The sequence below is a fragment of the Ambystoma mexicanum genome, chromosome 4p (genome assembly GCF_040938575.1).
Source record: "Ambystoma mexicanum isolate Mex_15411 chromosome 4p, UKY_AmexF1_1, whole genome shotgun sequence".
In the NCBI taxonomy this organism is placed as follows: Eukaryota; Metazoa; Chordata; class Amphibia; order Caudata; family Ambystomatidae; genus Ambystoma; species Ambystoma mexicanum.
In genome coordinates, this window is record NC_090927.1 from 63,894,833 (window position 1) to 63,907,463 (window position 12,631).

Here is a 12,631-nt window from a genome sequence, read left to right on the forward strand (position 1 = left end):
CTCCGGCAAAGCGTTCTGGTGGAGCTAATGGAATATTTCCTGGTAGGTTTATTTGCACAGGGTTACTCGCCAACACAGGAGCTGGGTTTCCCCCGGAACCAGGTAGGGGTGCTTGTCCAGCTTGATTTTGAAGCAGTTGTCTAGCAAGATCATCTGTGTGCTCCTTCGATACAATTAGTTCTCTTCTGAGGGCATTAGTCTCTTGGCGAGCGGAGTGCACTTCCGCCCTAAGTTCCCCCAGTAGTTGGGCCAGTTGGTCGATTTCTGAGGTTTCCATAACGCCCGATGGGGATTTGTAGATAGGCTTCGCATTCCGTTACGCTCACCTGGCTCCCACAGGGGTGTCGGTCGGACCCGGACTGCTGCGGCCTCCACCCACGTGATGCGTAGTGCAGCGATGACTGACTGGATCTGCCCTCCTAATCTTGTCTGCTTGACCCGTAGAAATATTCTCCTACAAGTGGAGAGATGGATTTAGCCACTTGTGGATTCAAGTGATAGCACCTCCACTGTCCTCCCCACTAATCACCTCTGAAGCGCCCTCTCAGCAATCTCATCTTATATTCTTGAAGGATGAGCCCTCCATCCTGCGAAGCACGCAGGGGCGTGTTGATGACCAGTTACTTCACTGGCCTGAAGATATTGGAAGAGTTGCAGACGAATCCTGACTCCAAAAGGTCCTGGCGAAAAGCCGTAAGTATATAGTTCATAAGAGTTCAAAATGTCTGGAATTCACTCCTGTCCAATTCCTCTTTTATCTTGCAGCTTTGGCCCAATAAGAAGATTGACAGCTGAAAGCGCTCCGGTAAAAGTCTGTGTTACCCAACACTGTCCGGTAAATAATGCCAAGGGTTAAACTTGCTGCTTGCTCCTTATCTTACAGGTGCGGCATAATAAGATGTGGCGTGCTGATGAATTATACCTCCGGTGGTAAAAATCAGGTAAGCATATGGCGGCTAAAGAGATTGTCTCTGTCTGTTCTCTCTGCTCACCTTGTTATTTATTGTCCCCCTTAGGTGCCGGGATTCGGCGATGTAAAGATGGAGACAGCGCTGGATCAAAGAGATGCTGTGTGGAACGGTGAGTATGGCGCGGCGCTGCTGCTGGCAATGCGATGCGTTTAAAACAAAGTCTTTCCTCTGGTTTGAAGATGCGATGAATCCGGAATCAGGTAAGAAATCAGGTAATACTCTTGTTCTAACCTTTGCTTCTTTCCTTCTTTCTAGGTGCTCCAGGTTCGAGGCGGGCGTGGCAGAAGGCTGTATGCTGCTCCTTGCACGGTGAACGTTACGCTGCCGGATGCAGAATAACGCGAAGCGTGTACTGCTCTTTGGGCGTGGTTTAAATAGCCTCTAAAGTAGTCCCAGGTAGGTATTCCTCCCCAACCACACCCCAGTAACAAAATAGTCCCTAAGGTAAAGTAGTCCCTTCCAGGACTCACATGGGCTTGGATCTTCTTGCAGCATGGTCTGCATCAGGTAAGTGTGCACCTATGAGCCTGGCGCCTATGGCGCCAGTACTGATGTGCCATAGGCGCCAGGACTGAACCCAGACAGCCCCTAGCAGGGGTTGCTGGCTTTTCTCAAGGCGACATGATGCCTGCTCCCGGGGCTGATGGACGTGGTCTGGATGCCCGGGGGTATGCATCATGACAGAGAGCCAACTATTTCTCAAAGATGGACATAGTGCGGCTAGAAAAAAGTTGGTTAGATTTGGGGTCCCCCAGCTTGTGTCAACCGGGTAGGCTCCCATCCTGACACCATAGGTGAGGGTGTAGGAGTAAGAGTCGGACACAATGGTGGTATGTTGATTGGCAAAGACATTTATTAATAACAAAAACGGGGTGTGGGGAGTTGGAGGAAATCTCTAAGAGGAGTTTCCCTGCCTCAACAAAACTGGCTAATGAAACCGTCTGTATCAGAATGTCCAAAGTAAAGTTCATCTTGTGTCCAAATCCTGATCTATCCCTCAGAAGCCAAACTAAATAGAAGGTCAAAAGGGAAACGCCTCTTGGCTCTCTGCCTGTAGCCCAGCTTTGCAGTTCAAAACAAAAGTTCCACATGACTCAAGAGGTTGATTCTTTTTTAAGTATTTACTTATTTTATTTGTACAGCACTGGCGAACGAGCCTGGAGGCATAATAGCGCACCACATGGACAAACAATCATACAGAAACAAAGAAATCTGCACAAGGCAGATAGCGGAGAGGATGAGATTCAAAGCCAGGAGTTTGGCTGTGTTGTTAGAAGCCGCAGAGAGGCGGGCTTGAATGTGTGCCATCTTCTTGCACAGGACAGAGACTGCATTGCTTTTGGAGCAGGCGGCAGGCCATTCTGTCGGAGGATGCTCCCAAAGCCCTCTACTTCCTCTCAGCCAACCTACACTTGCGCTTCAGGACGGCGAGGTCAGAATCACACCAAGAGTTACATCTTGGGTGGTAATGCTGTACTGCTTGTGTAAATGTGCCTGCTGGACCATAGTAGAAGTGTACAAATTCCCATTTTTTTCTGTAAAAAGTCCTATTACCCCACTGACCAGGAATGTTTTTTGAAATAAACCATTTTGATTGTCATATTTCAAAAGAAATTGATACCGCCAATAAAGATAAACATGAAAGTAAAAGCAACAGATGAGCATTTGAGGCAAATCAAGATCATCAGAATTACAGCCAATAAAAACATCAATATCAAATTCAAACTGATTACAGACTCCAATTCATTGTCCATCTAAGATGCTGTTAGCAAGGACATAGATGCAACGTGCAGATTCCACTTGATGGAGGTCCAAGATTCCAGTGAAAATAGACTTCGAAGCATGACCCATTTTGAGCAAACATTTACTTGGGTCTACGAGCCACAGCACGAGGCTCAAAAGCTGGAACGTACAGTGCCAAGTGCCAGTGCACTTCTAAGCAATCACGAGGCTAGCATGAATTAGCTTTATTTCATAATGTTTGCAATGCCAATCCATGAGCCAGCTTTTTCATATGCACCCTGTAATACAATCCATTATAATGCGTCTCATTCAGACAATGAATGAGACGCATTGCATTTATAGAATCAAACAGATGTACAGTGAACAATTGTTCAGCTTGCAATGTGCATCCCACTGTTCATGTTAGGTTATCAACAAAGGGAAAATTGCAGATAAAGTTATGGTAGACCTTAAAAGCTTCCCCCAAGTAACCGACTCTCCTCCAAGATCTCCTAGCACCATACAGTGCACACATAACCGGCCAACCAGGCGGACAGCACCGGCATAGCCTTTAGCACATAAACACAAGCTCTCATCTTTAGTCTTATGGGACTTTTCCACATCAGCGGCTAACCAGGCCCAAAGTGCTGTAGTCTATCAGATCTTAGAATCACCCCCAAGTCTCTTTCACCAAACCCATAGAAAGCCGATTGGCATTCAGGAACAGGGTACTTCCCACCGGCACCCATCAACACTACAGGTGTCGGATCTGCTTCTCCCACTGTCCCGCGAATGAACCCCAGATCCTTTTTTCTTACATAGGCATATGTATACTAGACCACATTTTGTCAAGCAGAATACTGGTGGTGATTGCAAGTCAGGCCCTTTGTCTACTCGTTGTCCCATTATTGGATGTGCTGAACTGGACATTTAAAAAATCTGTACTACCCATTAAGACTAGCTGGCCTATGCAGAAAGAAGGATACATCATTTAAATCCTAGTTTTCTGCTCTTAGAACAGGTTTTAACCAACAAGCAACAATAAGCAACAATCTTTCCTGTTGCTCTGTAATGCAATGCCAACAGAAAATAAAGTGAAAATATCATTGTATAGCAAATGAGTGATGCACGGTTTCCTTTTAGATATAATTGTTTTAATTTGTTTATTTCAGTTTGTTCAGTTCTCTACATTGTTTTATTTTTATGCTTTTCTATTTTGTCTTTTATTTGTTTTTGTATTGAGGGATTGAACACATGTAGTGCATTTTATGACTTACATTTTTAGAAGGAACACGTTACTTACCTGTAACTGTTGTTCTCCAGCATGGGTCTGGCATGGATTCACATGCTCATGAATATTCCCCGTCAGGCTTGGAATCCTCGATAAAGAAAAATCAGTATCAGTTTCGTTTCTGATCTGTCTTTCGTAGCAGTAACCAATCACTGATCTCTGCGTCATACTGGCCACAGCCAATGACTGCCATCTCCCTAAACCCCGCCTCTGGCAGCCATCTTCAGATTTGGTAGCACGTGAAGTGGCAGTATGACCAAGTGAAGAGCCGCAGAGGGGAAGGCGGGAGGGTTCGCAGGTGAATCCATGCCAGACCCATGCTGGAGAACAACAGTTACAGGTAAGTAACTTGTTCCTTCTCCAGCATGGGGTCTGGCATGGATTCACATGCTCATGAATAAAAGAATACCTAGCAGTACATACATGCACAACCACGGGAGGTGGCAACAGGCTCAACATTAAACAATACAACAACTCAACATTAAGCATCTCTTACCTTCTCACCAGGCTCACCTTAGGCGAACAGGTTGCGACCCTGGACTCCTCCCTGAAATCCCGGTCGACGCAGTAGAATTTCGTGAAGGTGTGCGTCGACCTCCACGTACCAGCCCTGCAGATGTCCAGCAGGGGCACACACCAGATGGGAACGCCGTGGTAGCTGCGATCGCTCTGGTGGAATGGGCTCTCGGACGGCCCGGCAGTGGTCGGTTTGCCAACCGATGACAGTACATGATACAGCCGGAGAGCCATCTGGAAATGGAAGCCTTTGAGAGAGCCTTCCCCTGATTGACAGGTCCAAAGTTCACAAAAAGTTGTGACGTCTTCCGAAAACTCTTCGTGCGGTCCACGTAGAACTTCAGCGCTCTAGCCACATCCAACGAGTGCAAAGTCCTTTCAGCCGGCGACGAAGGCGACGGGAAGAAAACAGGCAACACTAAAGGGTTCGTTGAGGTGGAAGTCCGACGGCACCTTGGGCATGAAGGAGGGGTGCGTCCTGAGCACTACCCTTGTGTCGTGAAAAGTCAAGTACGGGGGCTTGCACCCGTCGTGCGGAGTTGATGGCCACAAGAAACGCTGTTTTCCACGACAAGAACTTCAACAGAGCCGAGTGCAGAGGCTGGAATGGAGGTTCCATGATCTTGGTCAGCACCACGTTGAGCTACCACGCCGGGGCCGGAGCCTTCACCGGCGGGAACGATCTGAACAGTCCCTTCATGAATTCTTTCACCAGACGATGAGACCACAAAGACATCCCGTGGTTCTGGTGTATCGGGAGATCGCAGCAAGATGAATCTTGATGGAAGCGTGCGCCAGTCCAGCCTTGGCCAGCGTCAGTAGGTACGGCAGTACTTGAGCCGTAATCCGTAGAGGGTTAATCTTCTGTGCGTGGCACCAGACAGAGAACCTTTTCCATTTGTGTCCGTAGCATTTAAGAGTTGAGGACGCCCTGGCCTTTGCAAGAACCTCTCTGCAGTCGGCCGGTATGTCATAACCTCCAAACTCTAACGCTGCAGGAGCCAGGCCTTCGGGTCGTGATGGAGGATGGCGCCTCCTTCCCTGGAGAGAAGATCCGCGTCCACTGGCAGCTTGATCGACGGGGACGCTGACAAGTCCAGAAGGTCCGGGAACCATATCTGCCTCAGCCACATAGGTGCGACGAGGATCATCCTGCACCGTGACCTCTTGAGCTGGTTGATGAGCCGGATCAGCAACGTCAATGGAGGGAACGCGTATAGAAACAGGCCCTCCCAGGGGAACGAGAAAGCATCGCCCATGCTCCTCGGCTGGGGAAACCTGTTGGCGAATCTCCGGCACTTGGAGTTCGTCGCCGTCGCGAACAGATCAATCTGGGGTGTGCCCCACCGTCGGAAGAGGCAGTCCACTAGATCCTGTCGTAGTTCCCACTCGTGGCACGAGCGCAGCTCTCTGCTGAGCGAGTCGGCGATGGTGTTTTTTATTCCTGCCAGATGAAACGGCACCAGAAACATCCCTTGGGCGACGGCCCAATGCCACAGATCCTGCGCTTCCTTGGACAGGGCTGGGGATCTGGTACCGCCCTGATTCCTGATGTAGAACATGGTGGTGGTGTTGTCGGTGAAGATCCTCACCACCTGGCCCTCGTCCTTTCCTCCGACGGAGAGGCCAGAAGCGCCACTGTGTCGAGTTTCGCTCCCAGAAACAGTGCGTCTTGCGCGGGCACCAGGTGGGACTTGGCGTAGTTTATGGAGAATCCCAGGTCCGTGAGTAGTTGGACGGTCCTCGCCGTGTGCTCCGCGGCAAGCTCCCTTGTCTTTGCTCGGATGAGCCAGTCGTCCAGGTAGGGGTAGACGTGGATCCCCACCAGGCGCAGCCGCGCCGCCACCGGTGCGAGGCACTTGGTGAACACCCTGGGTGCCGACCTCAATCCGAAGGGAAGGGCTCTGAACTGGTAGTGACGCCCTTGGACCACGAATCTGAGAAACTTTTGGTGTCTCTTTAGGATGGGGATATGGAAGTAAGCATCCTCCAAATCCAACGACGATAGGAAATCGCCCTCCTCCAGCTGACCCAGGACGTGCTGGAGGGTGACCATCCGGAACTTCTGGGCCTTGATGAATTTGTTCAGTCATCGTAGGTCCAGGATGGGACGCCATCCTCCTGTCTTCTCCTTCACGAGGAAGTATCTTGAGTAAACTCCGGAGCCCCAAAGCCTCTTTGGGACGAGCTCGATGGCGCCTTTCTTGAGCATCGCCTTTACCTCCAAGAGAAGTTGAGGGATGTGATGTTCCTTCCTGGCCACGGGGGGGGGACACGCGGGCACTTCTTTAGAAACTCGAGCGCGTGACCCTGGGCCAGGGCGTCCAGCACCCAACGGTCAGTGGAGATGGACTCCCACACGCTGACGAAGTTCGCCAGCCCGCCTCCCACCGGGATGCTTTGGTGGGGGCCCGACCCCACGGCCGGTTCAGTCCTGCTTCAATGAGGCTTTGCCGCCTTGTCCTCCCTGGCGACGATGGCGGGGTCCGCCCGACTTGCCTCGTCCCCTGTAGGCTTCCTGTGACGACGAACGGGCCGCTTGACGGTAGGTTGGAATATCAGCCGCCGGAACCTTTGGAGGCACCCTGCTTGCCTCCGGCGCTCCGAAAGGGCGGCCGTCGTTGCTGGAGAACACCAAGAGCCCGGGCCGTCTCTGTGTCCGTCTTGATGGCTTGTAGGGAATCGTCCACTGCTTTCCCAAACAGGTTGCTCCCGTCGAACGGCATGTCCAAAACTGTGGCCTGCACGTCCTGCCTTGAGCCATCCACGCCGTCTAAGGCACACGCTGTTGCCCAACTGGCGGAACCCAGTGTCAGCGATGTCCGTCGCTATCGTAATGGCGTGGTCCGACGCCACTTCTCCTTCCTGCAAGATCTCTAGGGCCTCCGCCCTCTTGTCGTCCGGTAGGAAGTCCATCAGGGGGGCGATCTTGTACCACAACTCCCTGTCGTAGCGGGCTACGATAGCCAAGGCGTTGGCAGCCTTAATCGTCGTCGCTGCCGATGAGATGACTCTGCATCCCATCGTGTCCAATTTCTTTCCCTCGCCGTCCGGGGGGGGGGGGGGGAGGTTGACGTAGAGACCGAAGCCCCCGCGCTTTCTTCCTGGCCGCCGCGGAGACGACCGAGTCCGGGGTCGGCTGTGCCCGAAGGCACAAGGGGGCCGCGTCTGGGACCCGGTACTTCTTCTCGTACCGATCCCTTCTCGCAGGCGTTGTGGATGGGTTCTTGAGGAGGGCGAGACCCTCATCCCAGATATCGTCCAGTAGAGGTACAGCGAGGACCGTCTTCCTCTTGGTCTCGCGCCGTTGATAAAGGAAACCTTCCTTCTTCTCTTCCGGGCAGAGCTGGAAAAGCTTGGATGCCCTGGCGATCATGGCATGAAACGATCCAATCTCGTCGGGCGGGGAAGCCCGGGGAGGCGGTGACGACGGAAGATCCTCGTCGTAAACTTCGTCTGTACCCGTCGCGACCGTGTCCGTCCCCGTATCATCTCCACGGGTCGTGGACGGGGAGGAGGGCTGAGCAGGGCGCCATGGTTGAAAAGGAGTTGGAGGATGAATCCTTCTTCTCTTAGGGGGAGGGCTCCCAGAAGGGCCTGGCTCCGGGTCCCCCGTCGGGAGCGGTTCCTCCGTTGGTGGTAACGGCAGTCTCGTCCTTATCTCCGAGCATAAGGACCGTATAGCCAACAAAATGGCCGCCGAGTTGTCTTGCGGCACTGGTTGAGCGGATTCCGATGGGCGGTCAGGAACCTCGTCGGCACCCTCGACGTTCTCGTCGTCTCCTACGTCGGGGTCCCTCCCGACGGGCTGGTCTTCTTCCACGTCAATGCCGTGGCTTAAGACTTCGATCAGCTCCTCTTCAGAGGTTGAGGCCGAATCCACAATGGCCTCCTGCCCCCCCTTTTTCTTCTCCGTCGGAGGTTTCACGGGGATCCTGTCGATGGGCTTGAAAGAGGACTCCCTCTGCAGCCCCGAGGTCACCTCCACTGGTGTAGCCTCCACAGGCTGAACCAGGGCCGCCGCGACTGTCTCGATAGAGGCCTTGGCATGGTGGATCAAGGCTTTCACCACCTTAGGTGAGCTCACTGCCTTCTCCTTGGGGGCAGGGTCACCACCTCGCTCCCCCTCCGATGGGGCCTTCGAGCTCGACCGGGGCCTCTCCAGAAGCTTCGCCGGGTGCTCGGACTTCCTCTTACCCGAGCCAGAACGTTGGCTCGTGGTTGATGGCGCCGGGGAGGTTGCGCCCTGCCTGGCAACCGAAGAGCCTGACCGTTCGGCGCTCCCGGTGCCAGCGGACTCGCGATGCTTGGCCTTCTGTTGGGCCCCAGTCGCCGGGGCGCCCTCAAAGGTCTTAGAAGACCGCTCGGACTTCTTCTTTTTCCTCGCCTAACAGGCTCTTCCCTTCCAACCAGTTGGCGAGACGCAGATGGCGGTCCTTCATGGTCCGCTCCGACATGTTGCCGCAAAACGCACAGTCCTTCTCCACGTGCGTCTTGTCCTCATGCAGGCAGTAGAGGCAAAAGGAGTATTCGTCCTCCTTGAAGACATTCTGAAGCTGGCATCCAGGGCAGACCATGAACAGCTTTCCGGGCGTCGAGCTTCCCTTCTTCTGGGCCATGTCCGAGATGGGCCTGAGAAACTTCTGGAGTCCTCCAAAAGCGTGGCTCGACGAAATCTTCACCCTTGAGGGGCGTAGAAGAATCTGACACGGGTACCCGTTGATCAGATAAAGAAAGGGTGGAGCTTGAGCCTCTTTTGACCGAAAAAAGAGAGAATTCTCCTATTAAAAAGTGCGAAAAAATGCACTAAAGCTCGAGAGGATCCCAACACTTGAACGTGCGGTAAAAATCTGAAGATGGCTGCCAGAGGCGGGGCTTAGGGAGATGGCAGTCATTGGCTGTGGCCAGTATGACGCAGAGATCAGTGATTGGTTACTACTACAAAAGACAGATCAGAAACTAAACTGATACTGATTTTTCTTTACCGAGGATTCCCAGCCTGACGACGGGGAATATTCATGAGCATGTGAATCCATGCCAGACCCCATGCTGGAGAATGTGTATTTACTGTTTAAATGTAATACATTTCTATATAAAAGTTCTTTTAAAACTGTATACATAAGGAAAATAAAAAAGAACAGGGTACATTTCAGACAGAAATGGTGTCCTAAGTAGGCAATATCGTAGGGTAAGTAGCCTTTACATGAGAGCACTGTTGCATTGCATGGTGAAGAGGTAAGAGTAGGAACATGTACTAGCGGGAGGGGACAGAGGACATTACAGTATCATTGTTGAAGGTCTAAAACCAGTATTTACATATTTACCCATTCCATAGAGTACAGTTATGCTTGGTATCCATTGTAGACAATACCTGGAGACAATTTGGCACTGACACATGTGTCGAGACACATTCACCAAGCAGTGCTATGTAGGTCTCAATTCCTATAAGAATGAAGGGTCGGCACGGGTCCTAAATGCATGGATGTCCCTCTCAATGCCTGCTCCCTGCACTAATGGGAGTTTCACCAGCATACCTCATCCCCAGTCCCCTCCCGTCTATGAAGTGAATGGGGGGGTTCCGCCTCTATGCACCCCCCACACCACCGTGCTCTCCTCACCTGCAATTCCTTGCTGTACCGCACTCTACTTCCCGGCTCAGCGCAGAGAACACTGGATATAGAAAGTGGCAATGCTTTTGCTGACTCTGTGTTCGCTGTGCAGGCCAATCAGTGGCCCAGGTTGTACTCGGTGACTGGTATTCGGCAAAGATGTATTAGATGAATCCATCTTCACAGAATAGGTGTCAACCCGTGAAAGGACTTAAAGGAGTTTTTATTTTCCTATTCTTCAGCACCTACTCTCCATAGAGCTCAAATGCGCTGTGTGATGTGATCAGTGTGGACCTCACACTACAGAGTGCGTTGGATGCTGGTGACATCATGAAATAAATATGGTTTCTTTCAACAATGGTACAGGTGATGGAAGACAGTAAACAGTGAGGGTGAAAGGCTGGGTGTGCTGCTCAGACTAGGTGCCATTTTCTTCATCTACAGACTGAACTGCAGAACGTTTGAGTGGTTTACCTAGATAATGCACCCAATGTGGCAATTTATCGGTGCAATATACAAAAAGCAATTAGTTTATTTAGTCTATTTATTTCCACCAGCAATGAACATAAATACTTCACCAAAAAACAGGAAATACCAACCTTAACCAGATGCACACATACGCTCTGCACATGCACTCGCTACATACCTTGGTGGCAAATACTGTATAAAGTGCAGGTCTTTTGGACAGGTAAGACCTAATAAGAAAAGGCAAAGGCATTCTGTACCTCAACTATGGATTTTCTAACTCAAATCTTGCAAATGTTCCCTTTACCTGGATTTCTTTTTGTTACTAATAAAATTAACAATTCTTACACTTGACAGGAATGAGGACCCTCCCCATCTGCCCCCCAGTGGAGGACCCCACCAGTATTTTGCATCCTGTAGCCAAAGGCCACCGGCAGGCAGAAACAGACCTTTATAACACACCATTATAGTGCAACTCAGGATGCGGCGGGTGCCTTAACCTTTCAACCTCCCCAGCTGTACTGTGGGTCTATAGCAGGAATCTGCAATCTTCACTCCATAAAGATCATGGGAGTTGTAATCTGGAGAGCTGAAGGATACAGCCCGCTGTTATGCAGAATCCACACCATTGCAGACCCGGATACTGTTATCTGAAGTTGCCCAATGTAGGCTCACCAGTCTCTCTTGTGATCCAGAAAGCACAGACATTCCATGTAACATTTTCTATTACTTTAATTCCTTGCAGACTTTGTCCTGTCAGTACAAACAATATTTTTCAAATCATAGCATCTGAACATAGATAGCACCATGAGAGTACATTATGCAGATGAGCCCCAAGTATGAAAATGAAAGAATTTAAGACTTTGGCAACATGTCCTTCTCAAGCTCATCTTTTCACACCTACTATTAAAGTGTCATTAGCAAGTGACCTTCAAGTCCTCAATGCAGTTCAATTATCCATTTTCTTTTAAAAAGATGTTGCCCCTAAAGCCCATATATCAATTGCCTAAAGTTTCCTCTGAAATCATGAAACATTTCACGGGTACTTCCCAACTGCAGCAAAGCTATCTTGCTTTTGCCCCCCTTCCAGAAAGCGGCGCACGCCATCAATCCCAGTAACAGAAGTTAACCTGGAATCCACGAGCACACCAGGGCCATTTGACCTCCGGAAGTCCTCCGCTAGTAGGAAATGAGTTACCATGATGAGGTCTGTAGGCCGGAGCATGGCAAGGGATCAGGAAGAGTGGACATGCCGTGCTGGCAAGTGTAATGTTGCGGTGAAGCCTGTGCACGTCTGCGGATAGCCTGGCCCACCATTTCAGGTCCCGCAGCATTTCACAAGGCTGGCAAATGAATGGTAGAACTTCTCGGATAGTGGGTTGGGAATCTGTAGGCATGGTTTACACAGATTCTGCAAGTCCGCTATTTAATTCCCACATGAGGATGAAGTTAGCGGCATCGAGATAGATGCAGGTCTCTATGATTTAGTGTTCAATCACGCCAATGCTTTTCCCCAGCACCCAATGACGGGCATGGCCATGAGCACTGCACAGATCATTAAGGGACAGAATTTCCAAACATGTTGCATCTTTCCCTACCCTTGGCCAGGCTTCCACAGGATATAGCACATGTGAGAATAGATGCTCGCCGATGAACGTGACATAGGATACTAGGACAGGTTTACCACTTTTGGTAAACTCAAAGTATAGAGTGATGGATGGAAGGTTTTGAATTAATTGCAGGCATTTCTCTGGGCAACCTGGAATAGCATGGTCATCATGGTTAAAAATAAAAGAATAATTCATACAAAAGAACACGAGACATTTGTTCGCTCCGGTTCCTGGACCTGGAATATCATGGTGATCACCCGTCTGCACCACTGAAGTGCACAACTTAGCTCGTCCTTGAGCTTGATGTGCCTAGCGCCACGCGACACCTCGCTAATAACGCCCAATAAGGCCAACACACATGATGTGTAGGGGATCTTCTGCAGGAGGGATGGACTTAGCCCCGGTGGCTGGCCTGCCACTTTAGGTGGGTCCATGACCGATTTACAA

General features: G+C 50.7%; 1 protein-coding gene across 5 annotated transcripts in view; it reads right to left on the reverse strand.

Annotated features, from left to right (window-relative positions):
- LOC138452992 (zinc finger protein 383-like) overlaps positions 1–12,631 on the reverse strand; it is a 700,934-nt gene that overhangs the window by 162,588 nt on the left and 525,715 nt on the right. The window lies entirely within an intron of this gene.